This window comes from Vulpes lagopus, chromosome 7, assembly GCF_018345385.1.
Source record: "Vulpes lagopus strain Blue_001 chromosome 7, ASM1834538v1, whole genome shotgun sequence".
NCBI lineage: Eukaryota > Metazoa > Chordata > Mammalia > Carnivora > Canidae > Vulpes > Vulpes lagopus.
In genome coordinates, this window is record NC_054830.1 from 76,570,390 (window position 1) to 76,582,716 (window position 12,327).

A 12,327-nucleotide genomic window follows, 5' to 3' on the forward strand; every position below is an offset into this window, starting at 1 on the left:
CAGGAGAAACCAAACCTGCCGACACCTCGATCTTGGGCTTCCAGCCTTCAGCACTATGAAAACACCCTCCTGCTGTGTAAGCCCCCAGCCTATGGCAGTCCATTATGGTGGCCTGAGCCGACTAATACAATGATGTAAAGGTCATGATTTCTTTTAAAAGAAATTTCTTTGGGGGACACCTGGGCAGCTCAGCAGTTAAGCATCTGCCTTTGGCTCAGGGAGTGATCCTGGGGTCCTGGGATTGAGTCCTGCATTGGGCTCCCTGCTAGGGGCCTGCTTCTCCCTCTGCCTATGTCTCTGCCTCTCTCTGTGTGTCTCTCATGAATAAATAAATAAAATCTTTTTAAAAAAATTTCTTTGGTGCTTGCTTCTTCAGAAGGATATTGTCAGGCAGAAGCTAATGTTGTAAATAGTTATGATTTGCCTATGGGAATATTTATGGATAACCTCCCATGGACATGGGGTGGGAGTTGGGGGGTGGGCCGCAGGGGTGGGGGGGCCTTTTGCTTGTTTCTGTCCAGGGACGACTGCTGCCTACCAGACTTGAGGGCCAAGGCAGGGCCAAACTGCCTGATGGTACTTAGGAATTTTCTCGCTGGTGTGGGCCAGTCCCACAGCGGTGGACTCGTACAACCCAACACTCCACTGCTATTAGAATGAGCAAAGCAGGGATCCCTGGGTGGTGCAGCGGTTTGGTGCCTGCGTTTGGCCCAGGGTGCGATCCTGGAGGCCCGGGATCAAATCCCACATCGGGCTCCTGGTGCATGGAGCCTGCTTCTCCCTCTGCCTGTGTCTCTGCCTCTGTGTGTGTGTGTGTGACTATCATAAATAAATAAAAAAAATTTTTTTAAAAAAAAGAATGAGCAAAGCACAGCCACCTGGCATGATGGGGTGAATCTCATAGACAGAACGAACGAAAATGCAAGTCACAGAAGAAGACATGCGGGATGATCTCAGTCAAACAGAATTCACAAACAGGTGACTCAACTCTGCTATACTGGGATGGATACTTAGGTCATAAAACCAAAAAGAAAAGCAAGAAAATGACTTTCCCCAAAGTGAGGTCAGTGATGACCTGGTATGGGGAGGAGGTGCAGTTGTCAGGGGGTGACGCAGGGTGCGCACAAAGCTCCATTTCTTGACCTGCGTGGTGGCTACACAGCAGTTTGCTTTATAACTGTTCATTAAAATGTACAGATTTTTTAAAACTTTTTGTATAAATGACATCCCCCCGCCCCAAAGAAAACCAGGAAAAATGCTGAAGCAAACAGGACTAAACAGTAACTATTTTCAATCCTGGCAGGTCTATGTTATATTTTTAACTATATTTCTCTTTGATTTGGGATTGAGTTTTTTTTTTTCATATTGTTATGCTGAGTCAAAGAAACCAGGCAAAGAAAGAACACATACATTTGTGTGAAATTGAAGAAAGTGCGAAGTAATCCCTAGTGACAGTAAGTAGACCAGTGAGCGATTCCTGGTGGCCAGGTGGGTAGCCAGGCAGGGGCATGGAGGGAGGAGATGAGGAAAGTTCTGGGGGTGATGGATATGCTATGCTGATTGCTGATTGCAGCGATGATTTCATGGGTGTATACCTATGTCAAAATGTATCAAATCATAAACTTTAAATATGGATGGTTTGTTGTACGTCAATTATACACCAAGAAAGCAGTTTTTTTTTAAAGTCTCTCTTGTGCCTTTTCATATGTTTCACATCGTCTTCAATATACATATGTCGCTTGGAAATGAGGGAGACTGGAATAAAGACCGGGGATGCCGGCTCCCAGACCATCGTATGTGTCCTTGGGTCACTCACGGGCGTCAATCCTGTCGATGTATTTTGTTCTGCCTTGGACCTTAGAAGATGCTCCACTCTTCCCCTTCCCTCTTTTATCCCCTCTACCCCCTTCTATCTCTCCTTCCCCTTTGGCTCCTTTTCTCTTTGGCTCTCACTCTTGCTGTCTCAGAAAACCCCTTTCTTGGGGCTCGTGGGTGGCTCAGTCGGTTGAGCCTCTGGCTCTTGATTTCAGCTCACGTCCCAATCTCAGGGTCCTGGGATCAAGCCCCACATCGGATTCCACATTGAGCGGGGAGTCGGCTTGAGATTCTCTCTTTCTCCCTCCCCCTCTCCCCCTGCCCCTCCCTCTGTTCACACTCTCTAAATAAATAAGAAAGAAAGAAAGAAAGAAAGAAAGAAAGAAAGAAAGAAAGAAAGAAAGAATATTTTTTCTGTTTTGTTTTTGCCAATGGCACATGCAAGCAAATAAAATCTTCTAAAAAAAAGAAAACCCCTTTCTTAAAAAAAAAAAAGAAAAAAAGATTTTATTTATTTGACAGAGAGAGGGAGGGAGCATGAGCAGTGGGGAGGAGGCAGAGGGAGAAGGGGAAGCAGGCTCCCTACTGAGCAGGGAGCCTGATGTAGGGCTCAATCCCAGGACCCTGGGATCATGACCTGAGCCAAAGGCAGACACTTAAGGGACTGAGCCACCCAGGCCTCCCAAGAAACCCCTTTCTTCAGCTGAGCAGACAGCCTTAGGAGACATGACCACACTCGGAATAAGGAGAAACAATCATCTCTGTTACTGAAGAGCATCTATAGGTTATAACGTGCTTCCTCATATCTGTCTTTTGGCGCTCACAGCAATCCTTGGGTGGCACGGCAAGGAACCAAAGGCAGCCGTAACCTCTTCTGTTCTAAGCAGGGTGGTCAATTTCATATTGGGGTCGGGGCCGGGGAAAGAAAGAAAGAAATCTCTCCCCTCCACTTTCAGAGACTGTTCGTGGAGACAGCAGATGAAAGATCCAACCATTTCTTTAACTCCACCTCCCTTCCTTCAGCTGCGTGATGACCTCTTCATTTTAATGCGGTGAATCATTGGCTATGCAAAGGGGGGTCCAGAATGGAGTTGGGGATTGTGGCGGACTTTGATGGTTTGCCTACCTAAAATTTATTCCTATCTTCTTACTTACACAGGGCCCTGATTTTGTTGGAAGTAGTGATGTGCCTGGCTGAAAAGTTAGATTTCCCAGCCTCCCTTCCAGATAAGAGTGGCCATATGACCAGTTTCCAGTCAATGGTATAAAGGAATAAACTATAGATAAGACTTCTGGAAATGCTTCCTGAAAATCAGATTAGGTTGGCAGGTTTCTTCTCGGTCTTCCAACCTCTTCTGCCTGAAACATGGATGTAAAGCCTGGTGCTATGGCAATAATTTTGTAGTCCTGAGGTGATCTTGATTGAAGACAGTTGGCTTGGGCTAAGAATAGCAAAAAAGAGAGAGACAAAAGGTTAGGACATTGATGAGACTATGGCACTACCAAACCAGCCTTAGGATGTCTTTTCTCCAAAGTCCTTGGGAGAAAAATTTGAACCATATTTAAGACATTGTTCTACAGGTCGCCATGGAAGCAAAACGTAAGTCCTAAATGATAGAGAATTGATGAGCTAAGTAATACTGTGTTGTGAGGTGAGAGAGGAAATTTCTGGGATGAACCCTACAGAAGAGTATTTTTAAAAAGAAGGGAAAACAACAACACGATTTTACAGACCCCTCTGTTTTCTCAAGTTTTCTATAAAGTCTGCTACGCATGTGTAGATGCCTTCCTTGCAAGTGAAGGGAAATTCAGGGAAGGGGGTTGTGGTTCCTCATCAATGTGCACAAGGTAGGGGCTGCACCTGGGAGACAGCAAGTTGCTCCACCAGCTAGATAGATTCAAAATAAACAAGTTCTGGGAGCTAGAGGATGAGGAACTATTAGCATCACTAAAGCAGCTCATCTCACTACACCCAGGGGTGAGTTCTAAACCAATCCCATTCGCATCCATGTGACAGATACTGCAGTTAACATGAAGGTTACAGGAAAAAGTAAGGACCGGAGGACCAGAGAGGTCAAGTGACAGCTGGCTTGAGGGCAAGCTGTTCTAATTCAGGGCTTGTGGGTTTTTTATTCCCCCGCAGCTATACATGGGATTCAAGAGAGGCAGGCAAGAGAACAGCCACGGAAGCACGGCTTAGACCCTGTGAATCCTGGTGGTCAATGCGGACACAGGTTACAGGTAGACGCCCATAAATATATTTATGTGTGCCTGTTGCCTCCCTCCCACATGGGGTCGTACATGAAAGCCAGATATAGATAGGTAGATAGATAGATGGATAGATAGATAGATAGATAGATAGATAGATAGATAGATAGATGATAGGGATTCCTATTATTATAGAAAAAGAAAACCTTCAAACTACATTTGAATCTAGGCTGAGGGACACCTGGGTGGCTTCAGCTCAGGTCATGGTCCCAGGGTCCTGGGATAGAGCCCCATTCGGCTCCCTGCTCAGTGGGGAGCCTGCTTCTCCCTCTCCCTCTGCTGTTCCCCCTCCTAGTGCTCACTCTCCTCTCTCCCTTTCTCTCTCTCTCAAATAAATAAAACAAAATCTAAAATAAAATAAATAAAGTTAAAATTCACAAATGAATAATATCTAAGCTGGAATCGCAGCCCTGCGCTTACTCCCAGTGTGATCGTGGGTGAATCCTTTAACCTCTCTGGGCCTCCATGTTTTCACCTGTAACAAGAAGGATTGGCCAAACTAAGTTCTGAGGCCCAATCCAAACCTTCTAGGAGTCCATATAAATATGTCATTAAAATAAGATTGAATCAATTAAGCATTAAATGAGAATAAATTCAGCTTTATGTAAACCCAGCAATGCGAATCCACCATTGCACAAATCATAAGTCCCTGGAGAACAGGATGGATCTACAATTAAATGAGCCATGAATGAGTAGCAGCTCCTTCCTATTCTCTGCCATCCTTAAATCATTCCCTTGCCGTCTTGATACATGCGACAGCACATTTCTAACTCCTCACACCTAGGTATATAGGTATATTTGCATTAGGAAATCTACCTTAAATGGTGAAAATCATTTCCTTTAAGTAAAAACTAAATAGACACAATGGGAATTTAAATACACGCTAGTACTGTCCCAATAGCACAAGCGTGTGTGGCACGAAGCTGGTAACATCAGCCATGGAAGGATTTTATTAGACAAACTGGGTAGCTTACATTAAACATCCCAGCGCCTTCTCTTCATAAATGCAGCCAAGCGGATGGTGCCCCTCGTGAGCTCTATACTCTTTATTCTTACATTTAATGAGCATGAATAACCAGGAAGTGATGGTATCATTTATGAGTGCTCGTGAACCCAAGAAAAGGGTGATTTCAAAGATTCCGTGGGGATCTTTAAGGCCTTGTCTATAAAATGTGCCCGGATTAGCTGGGCTCCTCTTCAACCCCAACCTCATCTTCAGCTGGACTTAAAGTCCCAGGAACCAGATAAGGGAAGAGTCTGGAGTCTGAAACCCTCACCTATGAGTATGTCATTGAGTCATTTGCTAAATTACCCTCTAAACAATTATTTGGTCCTATTCTCTGGCAGCCCATATTATTGTTGAATAGGGAAAGACATCTTGTTCCCTGCAAATGGAGAGTTTAAATACATCAGACCTGTAAACAGAGCTCCTATTTGGCATCTACAAAATGGCCCAAAGAAGGCAGGGATTCCCAAAGAGCAGTGAGCTCCCTATCACAAGAGGTTTCCAAGCAGGGGTGCCAGGTTGAGCATCTGCCTTTGTCTCAGGTCGTGATCCCAGGGGTCCTGGGATTGAGTCCTGCCTCAGGCTCCCCGCAGGGAGCCTGCTTCTCCCTCTGCCTATATCTCTGCCCCTCTCTCTGGGTCTCATGAATAAATAAATAAAATCTTTAAAAAAAAAAAAAAAAGAGGTATCCAAGCAGAGTCAGAGACTGAACAGAAGATGTCAGATACAAATTAGAGCTTGGAACAGGAATTTTCTTTTCAGTATTAAAAGTTGTTGATTCTACAACCTATAGGACCAAATGGTACTCATTGTGAATATGACTACTTGTTATTGAAGGCTTATTACGGTGGCAGGCCCTGTGCTGAATGCTTTACTTGAATTCTTTCATTTAACCCTGACATAATGGAAGAGGCAGGCCTAGATCCTTTTATAAGGTACGATGCCTGAATATCTGCAGACAAGGGCACCGAGGCTCGGGATAGCCGAGCACCGAGAGCCACAGCAACTCAGACCCCTGCCTAAGCCCCCCCACCGCCTGGAACCTGCACCTTCTACCTCTCAGGGGGCTTCACCCACAGGGGCAGGAGTTGCATTAACTGGATCCTACAGGAAGCTGGCCCAGCCCTACCTGGAATCGTTCCTCTTTCTCAAGGTTTGTGCACAAAGAGGAGATTCAGGAGTGACAGCGCTAGCAAAAATAGAGTTTGAGGGGGTGTCTCAAAGGTCAAAGGGCTGCAGTACTGAGAACACAAGGGAACAGTGAGAGCAAGGGACACTGGGGCTTTGATGTCCTGAGACCCACTGCTCCAAAGAAGGAAAATTCTAGCCCGAGGTGCTTCTGTTGTACCTTAAGCTACAGCCCTATTTCCTCTGAGAGACCCTGGCTGCCAGGATGCTTGAGGCCAGAGCCAGCGTTGCATTGCCCCTCCTCACCATTTCACACCCCTCCTGACAAGAGCCATCATTTCCCAAGCCTAGGCTGCCTCTCCTAGAGCCCCCAACCTCTTCACAGACTGAGCCCCTGAGATTAGAGTCAGGAGAAGGTGGAAGAAAAATTTAAGACACTTCGCTTTCTCTCTCTTTATTCTCTCTCTCTTTCTCTCTCTCTCTCTCTGAAAAGGTAGCCCCCAGCAGTGTTTGTTCTCAGAGAGGCCCTGAGAAGAAGGATGGTCACTCTCCTTTCTCTGGGAGATAATTGAAGAGAGGTAAGAAAGTACCTGTGTTTAAAGGCAAAATGATGACAATTAATCTCTAAGCAGAGGGCCTCGCCTTTAAATTCTTTGGAGAAACAACTCTGGGAGTTTAATGACAATCAAGAGAATGAAATTGAATTAAGAGACATAGTAATTAAATCAGGAAAGAAGTTTCTGCAAAGGGGATGGTAAAGGAAATTAAAACCAGTAATGCTGAAAAATGTGGTGGGCAGAGTGGGGTGGGGGAGGGAGCACCAGTTGGGGGGTTTGGTGGAGAAGAGGAAGGAGCAGACCCAGCAGAGCGGGCTGGGAGGGCCCGTGTTTGGCCCTAGAGAAAGGAATTTGGAAATTGAGGAATGCCCTGGTGGCTCAGTGGTTGAGCATCTGCCTTCAGCCCAGGTGTGATCCTGGAGACCCAGGATTGAGTCCCATGTCAGGCTCCCTGCATGGAGCCTGCTTCTCCCTCTGCCTCTCTCTCTCTCTCTCTCTCTCTCTCTCTCTCTCTCTCTCATTCTGTGTGTGTGTGTGTCTCATGAATAAATAAAATCTTTAAAAAAAATAATTTGGAAATTATTCTTAAGAGACCAGGTGTTTGGCTCTTCCAGTTCAGGGCTAAATATGCCCACCTCGCAAAGGGGGCGAGCTCTTCCTCAGGAACACTGAAGTTGCCAATCAGATAAAATAAAAAACAGCGATAGGCTCAAAGTATGGTGACCAACCATTTGGGTTTGCCCAGGACCATCTCAGTTTTCATACTCAAAGCGTCATGTCCCCAGAAACCCCTCGGTAGAAGGCAAACCAGGAAGGCTGGTCCCCCTAACACGGAGGCAGACAGCCCAGGGTTCCCAGCTCTGCTAGGTGGTCAGTAGCTGCATGACTTTGGGAGAGTCACGCCATCTCTGTGGGCCTCAGTTTTCTCACCTGTAAAATACGTTGTCATGGTACCTCCGAAGACTAAAGAAGTTGCCATCTCCCAAGATGTTTAGAGTAATGTGCATGAAGGAAAAGCTTGAAAAATGGGAGTTGAACTGGGGAGGATTGGTATTAGCAAACACAATCCAACAGCTCATTAAAAAATAATACGTCATGACTGTTTCAGGGCTCCTTAAGACCACCCATATGTTTGCAGAGTTTCTAGAAAGACTCGGATTCGGCATATAGTTGTACTCACAGCTAAGGTTTATTACAGTGAAAGGATACACAATAGGTTCATCAGAGAAAAAAAGACACAGGTGTAGTCGAGAAATCCATAGGCAGGCTTCGTATACTCTGTTCCTCCTGTGAGCGCGTTCCTTTCTCTGGCCGCGAAGGATGCAGGAATGCGTGCAATGCTTCAGTCCAGGTAGGCCCATTAAAGACTCAGTGCCAAGGACCCTATCGGTCGGTAGTGGTATCATAGTCATCTACTGCCTGTCGACCAGCCTTATGAGTTAGGGAACAGCTCAAATGCTGAGTGTCCAGACCACCAGTCAACGGCCAACCTTGCAAACAGACCTTTCTGTGTCTGGCCTGCTATGCTAGCTCTTCTCATCCGAGTGACCAAGTAGAGTCCATTCCAGAAATGCAAGGAGAATATATGTAAGTGAAAACCTGAATCTAGATCCCGAGCTGTTGTGTACATCACCAAATCCCCGCCGGCGGGGCCAGGACTCCACTGGTCCAGCCTCTACTGCTGGTGGAGGAACGCCACCCACTCTGCTGAACATGCTCTTCTCACTACCCAATTCCTGCCAAGAATCTGTCACTAGCCTAGATCTCCTGCTTGGTCTCTTGAGTCAGAACACCGGGGTTTTCTCGGTTCATTGTGAGATGAACAAGTGTCCAGATGGAATAAGCTAGATGAAGCGGTGCTCACCTTGTGCATAAACAGGGGCCAGGTTTTTGCTGACACTGGGGGATTCCCACCGCTGGTGACCCAAAAGCCTTGTGCTTCAGATTTAGGGCATCCCCTTCCTCAAGATTAGGATACCAGAGGAGTGAATCAGAGCCCATGGATTTCTTTGCTCCCCAGTTGGGAGGTATTAGAGAAATAAGTCACTCGGGTCAATAGTGGGGAAGGGATTTCAGAGTTCAGAAAGGTTCCCTAGATGCTGCAGATGCAAAAAGGTCAGGAAGATATGAAGGAGGGTGATAAAAGCATTTCTGAGTTACAGATTGGCTTCCCCTTTAAGATACTTTTGTATTGGGGCACCTGGGTGGCTCAGTGGTTGAGCGTCTGCTTTGGCTCAGGGCGTGATCCCGGGGTCCTGGGATCAAGTCCCACATTAGGCTTCCTGCAGGCAGCCTGTATCTCCCTCTGCCTATGTCTCTGCCTCTCTCTCTGTCTCATGAATAAATAAAAATCTTTAAAATTTTTTAAATAAAATAAAAAGATACTTGTGTATTGGTCTGCTTGCACTGCCGTACAAAACAGCACCACTGGGGCGGTGGTAGGGCCTCAATTCTGGAGGCTAGAAGTGCAAAATCAAGGTGCTAGCAGGTTTGGTTCTTATGAGGGCTGTGAGGGAAAGAGCTGGTCCAGGTCTGTCTTCAGCTTGCTGATGGATGTCTTCAAGCTCGCATGACGTTCTCCCCGTATGGCTCTACATCCAAATCACTTTTTTCAAATCTCGTCTTCTTAAAAGAACTAAGTCATATGGGATTAGGGACCCAGCTAAAGGCCTCAGTTTAACTTGACAACCTCTGCAAAGACCCAATCTCCATGTAAGGTCACCTTCTGAGGTGCTAGGAGTTAGGGTCTCAGCACACAAATTTGGGGTGACACAATTCAACCTCACTACAACTTGGAAAAGTATAGGTGCAAATCAGAATTATTTTTTAATAACTTTCATTGGAGGACTGTGTTCCTTTGAACGCAATAGCCCAGGGATCTCAGTTGTATAGAACAGAAGAGAACAAGCGGAAGGTGGAAGGGGAGGGGGCTCAGGAAGAGGAGAAGAGGAGGAGCAGTGAGCTGGGTCAGACTACCTAGCCTGTGCCAGCATCAGATCACCTCTCACCTAAATTTAATTTTGATTTACTGCAGAGGCCTCCAATGAGCAGTGGAAAGGCTGCATGTGGCATTAACACAAATGTTTCACGGGTCTCTGGAGTGTCTCACGGAGGTGTCCCCCGTGTGGATACAGCAACTCTCCCACAGGGAGGCATGTGCAGAGCTCCCTACCGATGACACCTCAGGGGTGCACTGGGGTGTGTGTGGGGGGGTGCCACACCAGCCATCTGACGGCCCGCCCAGAAAGAAAGCCTTGCCCAGCCACGATCATCACACACTCGCCCCTTTCATCCTGTACTGCCTCCTGGAGCCAACTGCAGGTCCCAGTGCAAGGAGCAGTCTGACAAGGGTTTATTTTGCTCCTTCAGGCAGCACGGCTATAAAAAGAGGTGCTGTTAGAGACCGAGTGAGAGAACTGAAGGGCGAAGCAGGACCCTGGGCCTTGCAGGGCCTCCCAGCTCCACGGCCAGCTGACTACGCACACCACAGGGCTGCAAGTGCACGAAATGCAAAAGCCCACAGGGCAGGGTGAATTTCCCAGCACAGTGCAGAGACTGCAAAGCAAATGGAAACATGGTTGAAGCTTCAAAAGAAGAGGAAGGGGGACAAAAAACACTCTTGTGCCAGTGACAGGCCTGGAAGAAACCTCAGGCCCAGCGCCCCTGAGCCCACACTGTGACTCCTGCTCTGGAGAGCTGGCCCTCCCAGGCTGCTGCCAGCCGGATCGGCCATGTGGCAGGAGCAGACTCCTTACAGGCGATTCTCTCTCTCTTTCTCTCTCTCTGTGTCTCTGTCTCTCTCTCTCTCTCTCACTCACACGCACACACACACACACACACACACACACACACACACACACACAGAAAGAGGTGAGAACCACTGATTTCCATTCTACAGCCCAAACCCACGTAGACGGGTTCTAGGAGAATGAGCTGCAAGTGTAGGGTTTATCCTCTGCACTGCCTAGGACCAGAGCCTATGGGAAGAAACACCAGCATGTTTGCAGGACCAATTTAACCCTTTCCCTTGTAATTTGAGTTCTTCCCTTCATGTTTTCATGTGCTTTGTTTCATTGCTGCTAGAAATTGAGATACAAACTTCTAGACCTTTCCCCAAAATGGAACCATCTAGACTGTTTAGACTAGTCCCTGTTTCCTGTTCAGTAAACTTGCACCTTTTACTTTACTGCAATGTCTCTGGCATGGAATGGAGGCTGAGTTGCCAGGAACAGTATTTAAGCAGTTAGCCTCTACCTTGACCCTGCTCAGTCAATCCTCTACATGCTGGGCTCACCCGACATTCGTGGTCCCAAGAACGCAGACAAATGCACTTCTGCTGGCTGCTTCTCCTGATTTTGCTTCCCCTTATGAACCTGTTGACTGTCTTCTAAATTTACTAACATAATTCATTTTATTTTTACTAGCTGACCTTAACTGGCTTCACTCCTCCCCCTTTGATTAACACTACCCACTAATCAAAACCCACCACTCCGTTTACCTAGTTCCAGTGCCTAGTCCCTAGAGACAGGTCACTGACTTATGCACTGGCCCAACAGAGGGTCACAACACAGTTTCAAGGAAGAGCCCTGGCTTGGGGCTCAAGAAGCCTCAACCTGTCCTCTGCTCTGTTCTGCACTTGCTGTACAATCTGGGGCAACCCCTGGTCTCCAGGCCCCAGGCTCCTCTATTGCACAGGAGGACACAGTGAATTCTCAGCCACCCGGCTAGGGGCTCTCAGGGTTCCCAGGTTTCCTTCTATTGGACAAGTGACCAGCCAGGATGGATTTCCTGGGAGGCAGGGAGTTTTGTGACCCCTGGCAGGATTGCCCACAAACCCCGAGCATTTCTTAAACTATAGTTCCAACTGCTGATTTCACCAAGTAGAGCAGGCTTTGATATAGAGCTCCCTGTCTGGTTTCTCTGGAATCACAGAGCTATTTAGAGTCCATAGCCCCAGATGGGGCAAGGATCCAAATGCTCAGCCCTTTTAAACTGAGAGTGACCTCAACAGGTTATTTCAAAAACCCCGACAGAAGAGCATGGGACAGAGTGATCCGTAAATGCTTGTTGAGTGAATAAACACTATGCTTTCTCTACAAACACAAAAGTTCCATACTACAAACAAAGCTTAGAAGGGCAATTCCTGAGAATTCAATTCCTTCTGCAGAATCGAAAACCTCAAACTAAAGCTAAGTAATGCCTAGAGTAACACTAAATCATAGTGTGGCATGGTCTTAAGAGTCGTTATTTTTAAAAGCTATATTGTGGAAGCTCTATTGTGGTTCCCTTCCATCACCCTCAAACCTACATCTCTGAAATTATTGAAAATAAACACTTGTTAACCATTAGCTAACAAATTAACAAGGCGCTCTTAGATCTTTTCTCATTTAATCCTGGTGGGAATCATCATACCCATGGGCATTTACATGAGACAAATGAGGGCAGAGGAAGGAAGGGAGTCAAGCACGACCTCACAACTGGTAAAATGTAGGGCTAACTGTAGGAGTTGAACCCAGGTCAGGTACACCTCCAAGTCTGCAAGATGGGGTAGTA